The sequence below is a fragment of the Apium graveolens genome, chromosome 5, assembly GCF_009905375.1.
Source record: "Apium graveolens cultivar Ventura chromosome 5, ASM990537v1, whole genome shotgun sequence".
NCBI classification, from domain to species: domain Eukaryota; kingdom Viridiplantae; phylum Streptophyta; class Magnoliopsida; order Apiales; family Apiaceae; genus Apium; species Apium graveolens.
The window spans coordinates 223460647-223479220 of record NC_133651.1 but is presented as its reverse complement, the minus strand read 5'-3'; the positions used below and the strand labels follow the sequence as shown (position 1 = coordinate 223479220).

General features: G+C 40.0%; 1 non-coding gene across 1 annotated transcript; it reads left to right on the top strand.

Moving 5' to 3' along the window:
- The first annotated feature begins 15238 nt into the window (after positions 1-15238).
- LOC141662383 (small nucleolar RNA R71) lies at positions 15239-15345 on the top strand. Its single transcript, XR_012550503.1, has one exon. It is a non-coding gene; the product is annotated as a small nucleolar RNA R71 (small nucleolar RNA).
- The last annotated feature ends 3229 nt before the right edge of the window (positions 15346-18574 follow it).

Sequence of the window (18574 nt, the reverse complement as noted above, 5' to 3'; positions counted from 1 at the left end):
ACAAAACCAAGGCTGAGAAGAACATATGCCAATTTCTCAAACCACACACGGGAAGTTTTCTTTAACCCGTAAATAGATTTGTTTAATTTGAAAACAGCATAAGTGCCATATAAAGGATGGCCTTTGGGCAACTCCATGTACACTTTCTTCACCAAATTACCATGGAGGAACGCATTATTAATGTCTCGCTAGTGTAAGTCCTAACCTTTAACTGCATCCAAAGCTAGAAGAGTATGAACGGTTGACATCTTAGCAACCGGGGCAAACGTGTTGTGGTAATCTTGGCCTTCAATTTGGGTATAACCCTTTGGGCCTTGTATTGGTCTAAAGAACCATCAGAAAGGTATTAAAGTTTGTAAACCCATTTACACCTTATAACACGTTTACCAGCAGAAAGAGAATCAACAACAGTCCAAGTATCATTAGTTTCTAATGCAGTTAACTCCTTATGCATAACATCGACCCACTTGGGATCTAACTTGGCCTGATTGTAGGTGTGAGGCTCTTTAAGAATTAAAGGGCTCACATCACAAGCATACACTGTAGATGATGGAGAATAATGAGAGAAATTATACTTGTGATGGTCAATAGGACAATTCAAAAGAATTGTATTTTCCTTTGACACCGTAGGAACAATAAAATCCTTAATCCAAGAACGTTATACTTTGTGCCTTAAAGAGATCCTTGGAACAGCATGTGTAACATCAAAAGGTGGTCTAATATCAGAAGATGAATGTGTAGTAAGAGAAGTTGGGGTAGGAGAACTAGGTGGCGTAGATAACCGAGGAAAATGCTTAGAAGAGGCAGATTGTGTATTAACAGTTGGAAGAACATGGGTCTCATGGATTAAAAAGGTGTCTAGAGGGAGCGAGTTTGTCATTGTGATGAACAGACATGTGTGATAAACAACCAAAAGCACGGAGATGATCATAACAGGGTGGCTTTCCAAGTAATTTCTTATAAGGTGAAATAAAACCTAGAACAGAACTTGGAATACGGTTAATAAGATAGGTGGAAGTAAGAAAGCAATCACCCCAGAAATAAAGGGGAAGATGTGACTGAAAAAGAAGTGCTCGTGACATCTCAAGTAAATTACGATGTCGATGTTCGACCCTCCCATTCTGCTGTGGCGCATACGGAAAAGAGGTTTGATGTATCACACCATGAGAAGCAAAGAATAAATGTAAATCAGTGTTAATAAACTCCCCCCAATTATCAGTACATAACTACGTATAGATGTGATGTTAGAAGAAAATTGTGTTTTAACATAAGCAAAAAAAAATCACATATAGATTAAGTAACGTGTTGTTTAGTAGGTAAAAGGATGGTCCAAATAGCACAAGAAAAATCATCGAAAATAGTCACAAAATATCTACAATCATTATAAGTGGGTATCCGATATGGACCCCAAACATCACAATGTACAAATTGAAACAAACGAGGAGCATTATAATGACTTAAAGAGAAAGGAAGTTTGCATTGCTTAGCTAATGGACAAGTATTACAAGGTTCAAACATCTTAGTATTAGAGATTGCAAGTCTAATACATAAATTTTGGATAAAACTTATGAAGGGACATGACCTAAACGCTGATACCAGTGAGTATGTGATGAAGAAATTGAGGCAGTAAAAGCTTGGACAGAATCTGATGTGTTGGAAAGTTGATACAAGCCTCCAGTAAGATTACCGAGAACCAATTCCCTCTTTCGGTATTGGTCCTGCAAATAACACGTACTAGCGGTGAAGTGAATTGTAGAAGAAAGCTGAGAGAACAATTTACTAATAGAAATAAATTTAAAGTGAAGGAAGGAACTAAAAGAACCTCAGGAAATAAGGATGGAAAGGGGTTGGAGAAAAACAGACCCAATATGAGTTACTACATCATCATTTCCATTAGGGAATTGAACAGTTAAAGGTACATATAAAAAAGAAATATCTTGCATTATACTGATATTGCAACACATTTATTTCGTGGTTCCAGTGTCTAAAACCCAAATATTTTGTTGAAGACAAGTAGAAGAGGAAAAAGAATATGCAGTACCTGCCAAGTGTGTAGCAAGACTGAACTGAGGTGATACATAAGCATTGGAAGTAGAGTTGTTGAGGCATTTTATGATAGAGCGTAACTGAGTTTGTAGTTCCTCCATTTTATTAGAAAAAGTAGTTGAAGAGTGATCAGTTCTGCAGGATTTGTACCCTAGGAAACCTGAGCAGCAATAGGTTTTGCAGAAGAATGCTGAAATCAAGAATGTGGAACAAATCTGCGTTTACCTATGTTGTTAGGGTGCAAAAGATGATTGATTGGATACCTTATGAGCTTGTAGCATTTGTCTTTATTATGACCCTTCATATGACAATGAGAGCATTCTTGAACATGAGCACTGGATCTATCACTGAATCTGTTGGGAATATACGGATAAGAATTAGAACCATATGGAGTATGTAAGTTGACCATCATTGAAATTGGAGATTGCACTGTGCCATGAGATTGCCTCTATTTCTCCTCTTGTTTAATGAGCATAAATGTTTGGTTAACTGTTGGCCATGGATTCATCATTAGTAGCTATCATCTGGCCGTTGTATAGCTAGAATAAAGGTCCATTAAAAATTGTATCAAACGAGTCTTCTCCAATTGTAATTCCCACTCTTTATTAGCAGCACATGTGCATCGTACAACAGGTGACAAAGCTCTGAGTTCATCCCGGAAACCTTTGAGTTTGTGAAAGTAAAACTCGACTAAATCATTTCCTTGTTCGAATTTAAACAATGCTCGTTGAGTGTCATAGAATTTGTGACCACTGACTGCTGAGAAACATTCACTAAGTTCATTCCAAACCACAACAGCACTATCCATATAATTCATATTGTTGCTAATGTCATCAGATACGATGTTCAATATCCATGTGATTACCATATCACTAACTCGTTTCCAATGAGCGTAAATAGGAGAATCCGTAGTGTTAGGTCTCAATATGTTTGTAGAAGGGGGGTTGAATACAAACTATACCGTTTAATCGAATAAAATGCGGAATAAAAAAGTGAAACAAAATTCAAGTTAAATAAAACTATTATTAAACTTGAAAGGTGTTACAACAACGGTATCATTTATAAGGGATTAATCTCAAATAAATTATTCCAAATCTAGAATAAATTTGACATGAACTTTTTTATTTTTGAAATAAAAGGATCAAATGTTAAAAGCAATTTGAGATTAAGTTCTAGGGATTTTGATCCGCTAGATAGTTACACAAGAACAAGAAACGGATTTCTAGTGGTTTAGATTTAACAATAAATACTAGAAATTAATATCCAGAGAATTTGCAATAAGTTCTCTGTTGTTCACTGTTCTTCAGTTTCTTTTGATATTCAATGTTATGTTCTGTTGAAAATCAGCTTCAGTTCTTTTTATATTTGTCTTTGCAGATATAATTTATTTTCTTAATTAAATTATATGACTTAATTAAGTAATAGAGAATTAATACTAATCTTGAACAGCAACCACTCTTCTGACAATCTTCTGAAATCACTGAAACTTATGAATCCATTTCACCACTTCAATGTTGACACTCGATGTACTGTCTGGTTCATGAATGACTAACATCTGTGATGTTTCTTCATGTCTTGATTTTCTTCAGATTAAATCCCTGTAATTAATTGATACCCTGACGAGATCTCTATCACTTGATTAACTCCACAATCTTGATTTATATCACTGAGGCTTGATCAATTTTTTGAGCTTCTTCCAGTGAATTAAGTCCTCAAGTCTGTAGATGAACAATGTTACTTAATCCTTTGACATATGTTACTTTGAGAGATCTCTCTGACGATAGAACCACTATTTACTTGTTACATCCTTATTTGAGTTGAGTTAAATCCTCGAATAAACAAATAGGCTATGACATATGCCTTTCAATCTCCCCCTATTTGTTTGTTAGACAATAACAACAAATACCTAGAGGATAACTCAACTAACAAATAATAAAAAGATATAAACAGTAATGCAAAGTAAATAGCAGAAAAGTTCTAGATTATATTTAACATTTTCCAGATTCCAAAAGAAATTTATAAGTGAATACAAGATAGATGTTCCTCTAGACTGAACATATAACTACATTAGTCTATCTTGATTCATAAAGCTCTAAGCATATTACATTAAGTTTTGAGCTAATTGAATTCAGTTGTCTTCCCTTCCGAATTCACCCTCTTCCAAATCTTGAAGCAACTCTTTGTCAAAGACACGATCCTTTTCAGAAGTAAAGCTGGCTGGTCTGACTGGTTGAACTCCAACTGACTTTAACTTATTCTTGAACTGATTGTACCTTTTAATATTCTTTTCACAATAAGCTTGAATCAGATCAGCTGCTTGAGTTTTCAACATGGATGAATATCCGGCAGTTCTTAAGTGATGTTCCATCCAGACAAGATGCTTAGCAGAGTAGTCTTTAAGAGATTGTGAATCGAGCTGGCAGATTTGAAGACAGTCAGACTTAAAGAATCTTACTTGATGAGGATTGTCGACCACTTGAGGACTAGCCCTGCTGGCAAACTCTTTGAGCCTTTCTCGAAGAACTTCATTCAATTCCGATCTTCTTTTGACTTTGTTGAGAAGAACCCAAATCTCTGATAAAGAACGATTCTCAAACAGATGAAGTGATACCTTGAAAGATCCTTCGCTCTGAAAATATACAAATATGCTCATTTTATTTAGAGATCTGTCAAAGGCAGTTGTGATCCTTGAGACTTCAGTCTTGATAGCATTCATGTACACGTCATTATTTGGATTAGAGATCTCCAGCTTGTCAAGAAGATGTAGAAACTGCCTATCATTATTTGTGCTCAGCTGAGGCATATCAAGTACTCTCCTAGCTTCATCCCATTTTTCACCAATCTTCAGTTTGACATCTATTTTCCTTTCTTTAGCTTTAATGTCATGAAGACGTTGCTTTTCAAGAGTTTCTGTTCGTTCAATGTTTTTCCTCATGTCAATGATCTGGGATACCTTTTTGAGTTCAGCTTCTTTTCTTTTCAACTCTGACTGCTGCTGCTGAAACTCTTTCTCAAAAACAGGATCCACTTGAGCTTCCTCTTCCCATTCTCCAAAATCACTTTCCTCCTCAGCTTCAAAGAAACCATCTTTATCTTCCAAGACTGGTTCAGTGGGAATGTCAAAAATATCAAAGTCATCATGTTCTCCACTATAGTAGACATCATCAGCCTTCCCTGTGTCTCCAGCAGAAGAATCTTTTTCTTTTCCCTTTCCACTTCTCCCTTTCTTCTCCCCCTTAGTTGAGGAATCCTCTACAGACTTTCCTCTAGACCCTCCATGACCTCCATCACCTCCAGAGCCTGAGCCTCCACCAGACGGCCCTTCAAAGAAAGTCCTTTGTTCTTCATTAGGGCAGTGAGAATTTTTGATCATGAAGTACAAGTGCTTCATCCCTTCATTGAGATGTTCCATGCCTGTTTCTATTTTCAGAAATCTGGAGGAGTCCAGCGAATGATTCATTTCAACCAGGTCTTCAAGAGAAGTCATTCTTATATGGAGAGAGCAGAAGTTTGAAATGTCTTCATCTGATAAAGTTGGAGATGCCTGTATTGAGTTAAGCTTTGGTACAACAAAGGTCTTCAAATCTGATATCTCAGTCCTGATGAGAGCCAGCTGATTATTGACAGAGGTGGAAGAAGAAGACCGTTCAACCACTTGTGCTTTGAATGATTGTGCCTCAGCCAGACTTTTTGCAAGTTGTTCTTTCAGATCAGCAATTTGAGCTAACAGATTTTTAGTGTTTGTGTCTTTGTGTGCGCTCACCTGAATATCTCTCCTGTTTGGTTCACTCAATTCACGTGCTTGTGTATCTCTTAATATAATTGCTCGTGAGGAGCCTTCCTGTTGCTGATCTTCTGTACATGCAATTGAAATCACCCTAGCCTCTTCAAGAGAGGTCAGTGGTGGTGTAATGGGAATTCGTGAGTTCCGATCCTCAGTCAAACCTATCTTTTCATGTGAAATAGATGTCTAAATTGCTTCAGGGATAGATTGACCGAGTTGCCCTCCACTTTCTCCAGATAAATCTGCGAGTGGAGAATCCCGTGAGGGAGCCAGAGGTGTTGGATCTGGGAGGGGAGAAAATGACTCTATTAAAGGTGGCTGAGAGTCAGATTTTCCCTCAGAAGCATGTGACTGCTCTTCCGCCGTAACTATGGCAGGCACTGTAACCGACACAATGTGCACTCCTCGCTCTGTGTCCTGAGTATCATCTATTGGTCTGTATGTGTTAGGGAGAAAACACGCGCTAATATTCACGCAAGTATACGCGTTCGCAAGTAATATAGAATACTTTCTAGTTCGTTCCCACAGAGACTCAGACTAAATTATTGTCTAATTAAACTCACTCACCAATGTATGATTACTTCTCAATGTTAAGACACTAACACTTAAAATTGTTAACTAAATATTAACTACAATTAACTACTTAATTAATCACTTAACTAACACTTCAAATTATCAATAATAAAACACTCATGAGATCACAACTTCATTACTACTTCCTTCAATAGTCATTGTTATTACCTTTAGTATGTGATAGTGATGATATTAATCGAATAACACAAAACTGATAAAGGCCAACTTTCATTGTACTAATACCATTCTACCAAACATCCACAATCAAGATAGAAGTTGAATAGTCATCAATTATGTTGAGTTCCTATATGTCTACAGAAATTGACAACACAACGATTTAAGCACAAGTTATTCCTTTTGATTGCATAGGGCAAATAAAACTGTTAGAGTTACCCACTAATCATGCACAACGTACATGAACCTATGCTAGCATGGCAAGTTCTAAATCTCAAGATCCACCGTCGCTTCACAAGAGATTAACACCCTATCTTATATGTTCGCGACGCACATAAGACGAATACGCACAACCAATACTAGATATCATACAATCATCACACACTAAAGTATTAAACAATTACTAAAGAATTCCATAATAAATCTGTTGCAACCCCATGATCACGATTAGCCCATAATAGCGCTTATCGTCATCATGGGTTCATATGAAATCATGATAAACAAACACAAGAAAATAATAACTAAACTAACTATATTAAATCAGAGCACGTCACAAGAGTAAATAAGTTCAAAGTAAGAAAACTAGCATCCAACGTTACAACAAAACAAGAATCACAAGAAAATATGCTTCCTCTTCGTTGCGGTGTGCTAAATCGGTCTTCTTCTTTATCTCCTTCGCTCCTTGCGTAATACTACTATCTTTTTTCTTAAAAACGTCTAAAATCTACTTATATAATAGTCCCATAAAACTCAGATTACATAGAAGTGGAAGCCAAACAGAATTAGAAGTCCTAAAATAAACTGCCTCTTTTCCCGACCCTGCGCGCCCGCTCAGCTGCCTCTTTTCCCGACCCTGTGCGCCCGCTCAGCATAGCTGAGCGGGCGCTCCGCTTCCTCTACTGGAAAAAATCCTGAGTTACTCCGTTTCTTCGCCGTAATCTGTCCATTTCTTTCCTCTCGCAATGGTGAACACATGCCAAGGCTTATTCTTGATGATTCCTCCCCCGAAATGCAACTAATACCCTGAAATGCATAAACACTAGAAAAACGCATCAAATACACAAAATACTTGATTTCAAGACACCAATTTAAGCCATTTTAAGACGCTCTAAGTGGTATAAAATGCCACTTATCACACCCCCAAACTTAAATCGATGCTTGTCCTCAAGCGTCACAGACTCAAAAACAAATAAAAACATGCATGAATGCAATCTATATGAAAATACAGCGATCCCCCTTACTACAAATAAACCAACCAAATTGCAACATCTCAACAAATGCAGTTAGACAACTAAAGATCAATAAACTCGTGCAAACGGACATACAGCCAGAAACTTGGTGTGTGCAAATGCTTAACAGATATGCTTCGGAACTGGACCAATTATTATGACTCGACTATCCTCAAGGCAATCCCATAATTATACAAAGAATAAAAATTCTAGGCACAAAGTGATATACAACACTACAAGAATTCTGGAGCTTACTACGGAATCGTGCTTTTTATTCACAACATAAATGCTTATTTGATCGTGCAATGAGTGAGGTCCACAAAAGACTTATACAATGGTATCCATGTAACGAGCGTTAGGTTAGCGGATCCCAGACTCTAAAAGCCTTAGGTCACTAGGCACAAAGTCCCCTAAGAACTTAATAACTCGAATACCACAGAGCCCACTCTTGATCAATTATGCATAACCACCAAAATATTTTTTTTTTTAATAACTTCTGAGCAAGTGCGTTTCGCTCCATCTTGCTCAACCCTAGACTACTCGCACCACATGCGAGCCGGCTACTAGCCATTTGACGCCTAGCCACAACTTAGCAACAAATTCCATTTTTTTTTACTCCAAATTTTTTCTTTTTCATGCCTTTATCACTAAGAGCCTATTATCGAATTCTAAGCATAATAAATGGATTGACCTCGAAAACAATCAAATCATAACAACAATCTAGCCATTACGCATTCTCTAAGACTTAGTGGAATTACAAGTGCTTCTAGCATGCATATCAACCTACACGACTTAATATCACTTTAATGCTATCACTACACTCGCATCAATATCACAATTCAGTCGATAAATCATTGCAAAAGGGATCATGGTAAATGCATGAGCTACATGACATACATAACAAAAAAAACTATATGGCATAAATTATGCAACTATATGAACTAAACTATCATGAATATGCAGCTATATGACACACACAATATTCCTCAACTACCACCCCCAAACTTAAAATCTTCACTGTCCTCAGTGAAGGTAGTAGAAAGGAACACAGGGTATACCTACTCGGAGTCATCATCATCATCACCCTCAGTGGGTGGAGTATCAGGCGGCGGGTATGCAGAGTCCTCACCAAAAACTGGCCACTGCATATCAGCTCCAAGGCCCCGAAAAGCAGTCCCTAACGCAAGGGTGAGCTCCTGAGCAAACCTACTCTGCGTCTCATACATGACATCCATCCGCCGTGAAAGCCTCCTATACTGAGCATCAGCCAACCCAGCACCCTCCTGAGCTCTCGAAGAACCAGCCTCATCACGCCCAGGCCTAGCCATAGTAGCACCTCGTGCTGGACGCCCTCCTGGAAGACGATAACCCAGTCCATGCTCCTCAGGCTCACCACCGGTCCACTCCTGCATCCCATTCAGAGTCCCAGAATCAATCGGAGCTGCCGGCAACTGCAACTGCTCATGAGCCGGCCAGTTCACTCCTACTGCTCGGCACAGCTTCGTAACCGTGGATGCATAAGGGATGTTCATATGCTTCGTTCCCCTCAAAAACTTCAGAATTCCTTGGTAGATAAACTCACCAAGGTCCACATAGTACTCCTCATTAAGAATTCCCCACAACAACTGTGCTCTCTCAACTGTGACCTCGTGTGCATGCGAAGAAGGCAAAATATTAGCACAAATAAATGTATTCCATGCACGGGCATACCTGTTCATAGCGATCGCCGGGAAGTGACGATACTCATTAGTGCCCGTCCTGAAGGTCCAAACTGTGTGCGGTCTACAAAGAGTCGCACAAATCAAATCCAAGTCAAAATCCTCAGCAGTCTTTTCATTCCAGTTCTCCTCCTCGGGCTTCCTCTCTCGCTCTCCAATCACACGGCGAATCGCCGCAGGGTGATAATCAACCGTCAGCCCTCGGACCACAGAAAACCCATTCTTTTCGGCCTTCGCGTTCGCATAGAACTCGCGAACCACACTCATCGGCACTGCTTCGGGCGACTCACAGAAAGCTATCCACCCCTTCTCTACAATCATGGGTAGCAACTCACCATCCCTCCCCGATGGTAAAAACCCTCTCTCCTTCAGAATCGGCTTCCCCAAAAGCCTAGTGTACTCCTCCTCCGCAGCTCTGTCAGTTAACCGAGGCCTTGCAGCAGTACCCCTCGATGAATCAGCAGTAGGAACTGTGCTGCTGCTGTCAATAGTGCGTGCTCTCTTGGGTGCCATTGATTCGTGAATAAAAGTGTGTAAGAACTGAGTTTTGGTGCTTGGGAGAGAGTTTAAGTGTAGGAAGTTTGTGGGAGATATGTAGGATAGGTGTATGTATATATAGGGTGTGGAATAGGTTAAATTAGATTAGGAGTGGGGTTGAGGGATAAAATCATGGGGTAATAGGAAAAGAATTCGTGGGTTTATGGGCTGTGATGGGTTTTTTTATTTTTCTGAGTTTTTTTTTGTTTTTTTTTTCTGAACGTAAAAAAAATTCTGGCAGTTGACCCCTGAGCGGGCGCTCAGCTTGCTGAGCGGGCGCTCAGGGGGTTACTGGAAAAAAAAAATTTCAGCCCCTATTTTCTGATTTTTTTGTATTTTTGGATAGGTTATTAACTTCTAAGGGTTCCTGTAACAACAATTCATGGGTTGCCTCCCACGCAGCGCTTTTTTTTCGTCATTAGCTTGACGTTGCGTACCCTTCTCAAGTAGTCAACAAAATGGCGCTAACCACTTCTCGGTTTGCCATGTCCCCATAGTAGTGCTTCAAACGCTGACCGTTAACCTTGAATGCTTGGTCCTGATCATTCTCAAAAATCTCCACCGCTCCATGTGGAAACATAGTTTTGACAATAAAAGGTCCAGACCACCTCGATTTTAACTTCCCAGGAAAAAGTCAGAGCCGAGAGTTGAATAAGAGAACTTGTTGCCCCGGCACAAATAACTTAGGATGTAGCTTCCTATCGTGCCACCTCTTCACCTTTTCCTTATACATTTTGTTATTCTCGTACGCTTGACGTCGAAATTCATCAAGTTCATTAAGCTGAAGCATTCTTTTCTTACCAGCTGCATCTAAATTCAGGTTCAACTTTTTCAATGCCCAGTAGGCCTTATGCTCAAGCTCCGCAGGTAGATGACATCCCTTACCGTACACCAACTGAAATGGGGACATACCAAGTGGAGTTTTGTATGCTGTTCTGTAAGCCCAAACAGCTTCATCGAGCTTTAAATACCAATCCTTCCTTGACGGACAAACAACCTTCTCTAGAATGCGCTTTATCTCTCTGTTAGACACTTCCGCTTGACCATTTGTTTGCGGATGATAGGCAGTAGCCACTCGATGATTCACATTATAATGCTGCATCATAGAAGTGAACTTACGGTTGCAGAAATACGACCCTTCATCACTTATGATTACCCGAGGTGTTCCAAACCTTGTGAAAATTTGCTTATGAAGAAAATTTAGCACTGCCCTTGCATTATTTTTCGGTAAAGCTTTAACTTCTACCCATTTGGAGACATAATCGACTGCCAGCAAGATGTACTGATTATTGCAAGACGAGATAAAAGGCCCCATGAAATCGATTCCCCAAACATCAAAGACCTCGACTTCAAGCATCACATTTAATGGCATCTCATCCTTCCTTGTCAAATTTCCCACTCTTTGGCAACGATCACACCTTAAAACAAACTGATGAGCATTCTTGAACAAAGTAGGCCAAAAAAAACCTGCTTGCAGAATACGAGCTGCCGTCTTCTCACCACCATAGTGTCCACCATAAACCGTGGAGTGGCAGTCTCGTGATATCCCTTTTGTCTCACAGAACGGGATACATCTCCTGATGATCTGGTCAGCTCCCTGTCTAAACAAATATGGTTCATCCCACATATACCACTTCACCTCATGCAGAAACTTCTTCTTTTGAGCGAAAGTCAAATTAGGAGGCGTTACATTGCTGACGAGATAGTTTACAATATCTGCAAACCATGGTTCTTCCTCCTGAACTGCAAACAACTGCTCATCCGGAAAAGATTCATTGATTAATGTCCTATCTTGTGAAGTAGAATCGGGATTCTCCAACCTAGAGAGATGGTCAGCTACTTGATTCTCAGTACCTTTTCTATCCTTGATCTCTAACTCAAATTCCTGCAGTAAAAGCACCCAACGAATGAGTCTCGGCTTCGAATCCTTCTTGGAATCCAGATAACGAATAGCCGCATGATCAGTGAATACTGTTACTTTTGTACCAAGTAGATAAGATCGAAATTTCTTGAAACCAAAGACTATAGCCAATAGCTCCTTCTCAGTAGTGGTGTAGTTCATTTGGGCCCCATTTAAAGTCTTACTCGCATAGTAGATCACATGGAAGATATTTTTCTTGCGCTGTCCCAGAACTGCACCTACCGCATAATCACTCGCATCACACATCATCTCAAATGGTTCTTTCCAATCTGGTGCTGTAATAACTGGTGTAGTGATCAAACTCTTCTTGAGAGTCTCGAATGCTGCCAAACATTCCTCATCAAATTTGAAAGGCACATATTTCTCAAGCAAATTGCACAACGGCTTAGATATCTTTGAAAAGTCCTTGATGAATCGTCGATAAAAACCCGCATGACCAAGAAAACTACGGATTCCTTTCACAGAATTAGGTGGTGGAAGATTTTCAATGACTCCCACCTTGGCCTTGTCCACCTCCAGACCCTTGTTAGAGACCTTATGCCCAAGAATAATGCCTTCACGCACCATAAAATGACATTTCTCCCAATTGAGCACCAAATTAGTTTCCACGCACCTTTTGAGTACGGCGCGCAGATTACTCAAACATTCATCATATGAATGTCCAAAGACGGAGAAGTCGTCCATGAACACTTCGACATTATTTCCAATCATGTCAGAGAATATAGCCATCATACATCTCTGAAAAGTGGTCGGGGCGCCACATAACCCAAACGAAACTCTGCGAAAAGCAAACGTGCCAAATGGACAAGTGAAGGTAGTTTTTTCCTGATCCTCTGGTGCAATACAAATCTGATTATACCCTGAATAACCATCCAGAAGACAAAAATACTCATGACCCGCCAACCTGTCAAGCATCTGATCAATAAATGGAAGAGGGAAGTGATCCTTCCTTGTGGCTTTGTTCAATTTTTTATAATCCATGCATACTCTCCATCCTGTAACTGTTCGAGTGGGGATGAGCTCATTCTTTTCATTTGCTACCACAGTGATACCTCCTTTTTTAGGTACACATTGTATGGGGCTTACCCACGAGCTGTCAGAAATAGGATAAATGATGCCTGCATCCAGCCATTTCAGAATTTTTTTCTTCACCACCTCCTTCATGATAGGATTCAGTCTTCGCTGCTGTTCCACAGTTGGCTTACTACCTTCCTCTAGCAGAATTTTATGCATACAATATGAAGGACTTATCCCCTTGATGTCTGCTATGGTCCATCCAATAGCCGATTTGAATTCTCTCAAAATCCTTAAGAGCTTGTCTTCCTCACTACCTGAAAGGTCAGATGAAATAATAACAGGTAACATAGATGCATCACCTAAAAAAGCATACCTCAAGTGTTCAGGTAATGGCTTGAGCTCCAAGGTAGGTGCTTCCTCTATTGATGGTTTGAGCTTTCCTTCAGCATTCTTGAGGTCAGCAGTACCAAGAGATTCAAACGGCATGTCCAGCTTTCGCTTCCAGGGAGAAGCGTTCAGATATTGTAATTGCTCGTTGCCATCTTCATCATCGCTGTCAAAATCCCCCACTAAGGCCTTTTCCAATGCATCAGACATTAGCATGCGATCGAGTTCCGAAGTAACCGCAGAATCAATCACATCCACTTTAAAGCACTCCTCATCTTCTGAAGGGAATTTCATTGCCTTGAATACATTGAAGGTCACATCCTGATCTTGTACCCGCATAGTAAGTTCACCTTTTTGCACATCTATCAAGGTACGGCCAGTAGCCAAGAAAGGTCTTCCCAAGATTATGGGAATCTTCTTATCTTCCTCAAAATCCAGAATAACAAAATCTGCAGGAAAGAAGAGCTTATCCACCTTGACGAGCACATCCTCCACTATGCCCCTTGGGTAAGTAATGGAACGATCAGCCAATTGTAGAGACATGTATGTGGGTTTTGGATCAGGCAGATCCAGCTTTTTAAAGATCGACAACGGCATCAGATTAATGCTTGCTCCCAAATCACAAAGGCACTTGTCAAAAGTCAAATTGCCAATGGTGCAAGGAATGGTGAAACTACCTGGATCTTTCAGTTTTGGTGGTAACTTTTGCTGCAGAACAGCGCTGCATTCTTCCGTGAGAGCAACGGTTTCAAGGTCATCCAGTTTCACCTTCCTTGAAAGAATACTCTTCATAAACTTCGCATAACTAGGCATTTGCTCCAGAGCCTCAGCGAAAGGTATATTGATGTGAAGTTTCTTGAACACCTCCAGAAACTTCCCGAACTGTCTATCCAGCTTTTGTTGCTGCAATCTTTTAGGAAAAGGTGGTGGAGGATAGAGCTGTTTCTCCCCTGTATTAGCCTCAGGCAGAGTGTGTTCAACAGTAGTCTTCCTTGGTTCCGCCGCTTTCTCCTTTTGCTTAGATTCTTCATCTCTAATTTCACCTTCTCCTTCTTTTGCCTTTTCAGCATCAGCAACTTTTCCAGACCTTAAGGTAATAGCCTTGACTTGCTCTTTAGCTTCCTTCCTGCCTGGTACTTCCGTGTCACTGGGAAGAATGCCAGGTTGACGATTGAGCACTGCATTGGCTAATTGACCGATTTGATTTTCCAAGGTCTTGATAGAAACCTCCTGACTCTTGCATAACAGCTTAAGTTCCTCAAAATCAGCACTAGTAGGTGCAGCTGTACTTCCCTGTTGAGGATATGATTGCCTGGTAGCATACTGCTGTGGTAGCTGGAATCCAGGTGGGTTAAACTGTTTACTCACTCCTTGCTGATATGGTGGCTGAATAGCATTCTGATTATTCCCCCAGCTGAAATTTGGATGATTTCTGTTATTAGGATGATAGGTCGCTGGCACAGGCTGCTGTTGTCACTGATAATTATTCACATACTGAACATATTCGTTGACAAGAGAACACTGATCCGTAGCATGAGAACCTGCACAAAGCTCACAAATCATAGCTATTTGATTAACTCCATATGTAGCCAAAGAATCAACCTTCATTGATAGTGCTTGGAGCTGGGCTGCAATAGCGGTGGCTGCATCAACTTCCAGAATACCTGCTACCTTACCTGACGTCATCCTCTGAGTTGGGTTTTGATGCTCATTTGCAGCCATAGTCTCTATAAAATTATACGCCTCAGTATAGCTTTTAGCCCATAGGGCGCCTCCAGCTGCTGCATCGAGCATGGGCCGAGATTGGGCCCCCAAACCATTATAGAAACCGGTGATCACCATCCAATCAGGCATTCCATGATGTGGACATTTTCTCAACATTTCCTTGTAGCGTTCCCAAGCCTCGCACATAGATTCAGTAGGTTGCTGCGCAAACTGAGTAAGAGCACTCCTCATAGCAGCAGTCTTTGCCATCGGATAAAACTTCACCAGAAACTTTTGTGCAAGATCTTGCCACGTAGTGATGGACCCAGCTGGTTCAGAATGTAACCAGTCTTTGGCCTTGTCCCTCAGTGAGAATGGAAAAAGCCTCAACTTGATAGCCTCATCAGTCACGCCATTATACTTAAAAGTGCTGCAGATCTCGACAAAATTCCTTATGTGCATGTTGGGGTCTTCAGTTGCCGCTCCTCCAAAAGAAACAGAATTCTGCACCATCTGAATAGTGCCCGGCTTGATTTCAAAGGTGTTAGCTTGAATAGCCGGATGAAGAATGCTTGACCGAATGTCATCAATTTTTGGCCGAGAAAAATCCATAAGAGCTGGATCAGCTTGAACAATACGATCACCCATGTTTACTGGTTCTTTCCGCTCAGTTCCTGAATCCGAATCTTCAAAATCTAAATTCTCCGGAATATCAAGAACTTCGTCTGTCTCCTCAGCTGTATCTAAAGTCCTCTTGCGAGTACGAGAATGAGTTTGCATAAACGCTTGCTAAAGTACCTGAAACACAACCGGAAACAATAAGTAACTACTACGTCCTAATCACTGAGTCCTAATGACCAATGATGGTAAGTACATAAACTAAACAAATACGCCGAGTCCCCGGCAGCGGCGCCAAAAACTTGTTAGGGCGAAAACACGTGCTAATATTCACGCAAGTATACGTGTTCGCAAGTAATATAGAATACTTTCTAGTTCGTTCCCACAGAGACTCAGACTAAATTATTGTCTAATTAAACTCACTCACCAATGTATGATTACTTCTCAATGTTAAGACACTAACACTTAAAATTGTTAACTAAATATTAACTACAATTAACTACTTAATTAATCACTTAACTAACACTTCAAATTATCAATAATAAAACACTCATAAGATCACAACTTCATTACTACTTCCTTCAATAGTCATTGTTATTACCTTTAGTATGTGATAGTGATGATATTAATCGAATAACACAAAACTGATAAAAGCCAACTTTCATTGTACTAATACCATTCTACCAAACATCCACAATCAAGATAGAAGTTGAATAGTCATCAATTATGTTGAGTTCCTATATGTCTACAGAAATTGACAACACAACGATTTAAGCACAAGTTATTCCTTTTGATTACATAGGGCAAATAAAATTGTTAGAGTTACCCACTAATCATGCACAACGTACATGAACCTATGCTAGCATGGCAAGTTCTAAATCTCAAGATCCACCGTCGCTTCACAAGAGATTAACACCCTATCTTATATGTTCGCGACGCACATAAGACGAATACGCACAACCAATACTAGATATCATACAATCATCACACACTAAAGTATTAAACAATTACTAAAGAATTCCATAATAAATCCGTTGCAACCCCATGATCACGATTAGCCCATAATAGCACTTATCGTCATCATGGGTTCATATGAAATCATGATAAACAAACACAAGAAAATAATAACTAAACTAATTATATTAAATCAGAGTACGTCACAAGAGTAAATAAGTTCAAAGTAAGAAAACTAGCATCCAACGTTATAACGAAACAAGAATCACAAGAAAATATGCTTCCTCTTCGTTGCGGTGTGCTAAATCGGTCTTCTTCTTTATCTCCTTCGCTCCTTGCATAATACTACTATCTTTTTTCTTAAAAACGTCTCAAATCTACTTATATAATAGTCCCATAAAACTCAGATTACATAGAAGTGGAAGCCAAACAGAATTAGAAGTCCTAAAATAAACTGCCTCTTTTCCCGACCCTGCGCGGCCGCTCAGCATAGCTGAGCGGGCGCTCAGCTTCCTCTACTGGAAAAAATCCTGAGTTGCTCCGTTTCTTCGCCGTAATCTATCCATTTCTTTCCTCTCGCAATGGTGAACACATGCCAAGGCTTATTCTTGATGATTCCTCCCCCGAAATGTAACTAATACCCTGAAATGTATAAACACTAGAAAAACGCATCAAATACACAAAATACTTGATTTCAAGACACCAATTTAAGCCATTTTAAGACGCTCTAAGTGGTATAAAATGCCACTTATCAGTATGCTTCCATTGTGAGTAATGGAAGTGTGCTTGACTCAGTACAGGATGCCATGGCCCTATGGCGAATTTCAATAGATTCATCATGTTGATAGAATGTCTCTAGTAACTGTTCACTGGCCATATCAAAGTCCATGTCCTGTTGGGAGGACAAGGATGGGCTTTCAGATGCCTCAGTAAATGTTCTTCTTTTCTTGGGAGGAGGCAGAGCTGAGGGTTCATTCACATCCAACAACATACTACTTCCAACTAACCTTCTAGGTAACATTTTAGACAGTGGGGAGAGGTTGAGATAGGTTGTGACTCTGTGTTTGGCTCTATGACCTGGGATTGAAGCTGCGGTTCTACAACTTCATGGTCAGCCCTATCAACCACTGGGGGTCTTTCAACAGAAGTAGGAATAGTTTGTGAGTGAGGAATTATTACCTGCAGTGGAAGAGCATATGATGTTTGAGCCTGGGTGGCTTGAACCACTGGAGGTTGAGCTTGCTGTTCATGACCGGGAAGATTGAAAATTGGTAAAGGAATGTAAGTGGCCATGAAAGCAGATACAAGTACTGGAACTTGCATGAATTTGAAGGTTGTGTCTTGGCGTGTGTAAATCTTTTTGCTTACTGGAGGGGGTTCAGTTACTGAAGAGTTAGCAAAAAGAGCCTTATGCTCAGGTGTGAGAAGATGTTCTGCTATAAGCATAAGAATACGAGCGTAGTAGCACGAAACCATACGATTTGTAGAATGATCACGTAAAGCAGTAGTGAGACGTCTCAGAAGAATGGGTAAAAGTAGTTTGCCAAAATTGATCCTTTGATTGAAAACAACCGCAAGACCAATATACTGCAGAGTGGAAGTGATGTTGTGAAAGTTGGATTTAGTGCAGTTGGCAAACACTTTGGAAAGTGTATAGAAGAAAATATCCCATTCGGAAACCAAATTGGATTTAGACAACTTGGTTAAATTAATCACCCCTGATAGTGAATAGCATGGAAAAAGTTTGAAATATCATTTTCAGAGGGTAAATTACAGAAATTGTCCATTGGAAAATTTAACGCTCGATTGACGACTGTTTCATCAACTACATACTGTGTGTTTTCCACGGTGAATGAAAAAGATTTAAAATCATCGGCCACAGTAGAGGTTGTGCAAATCAGTCTGAGTAGAT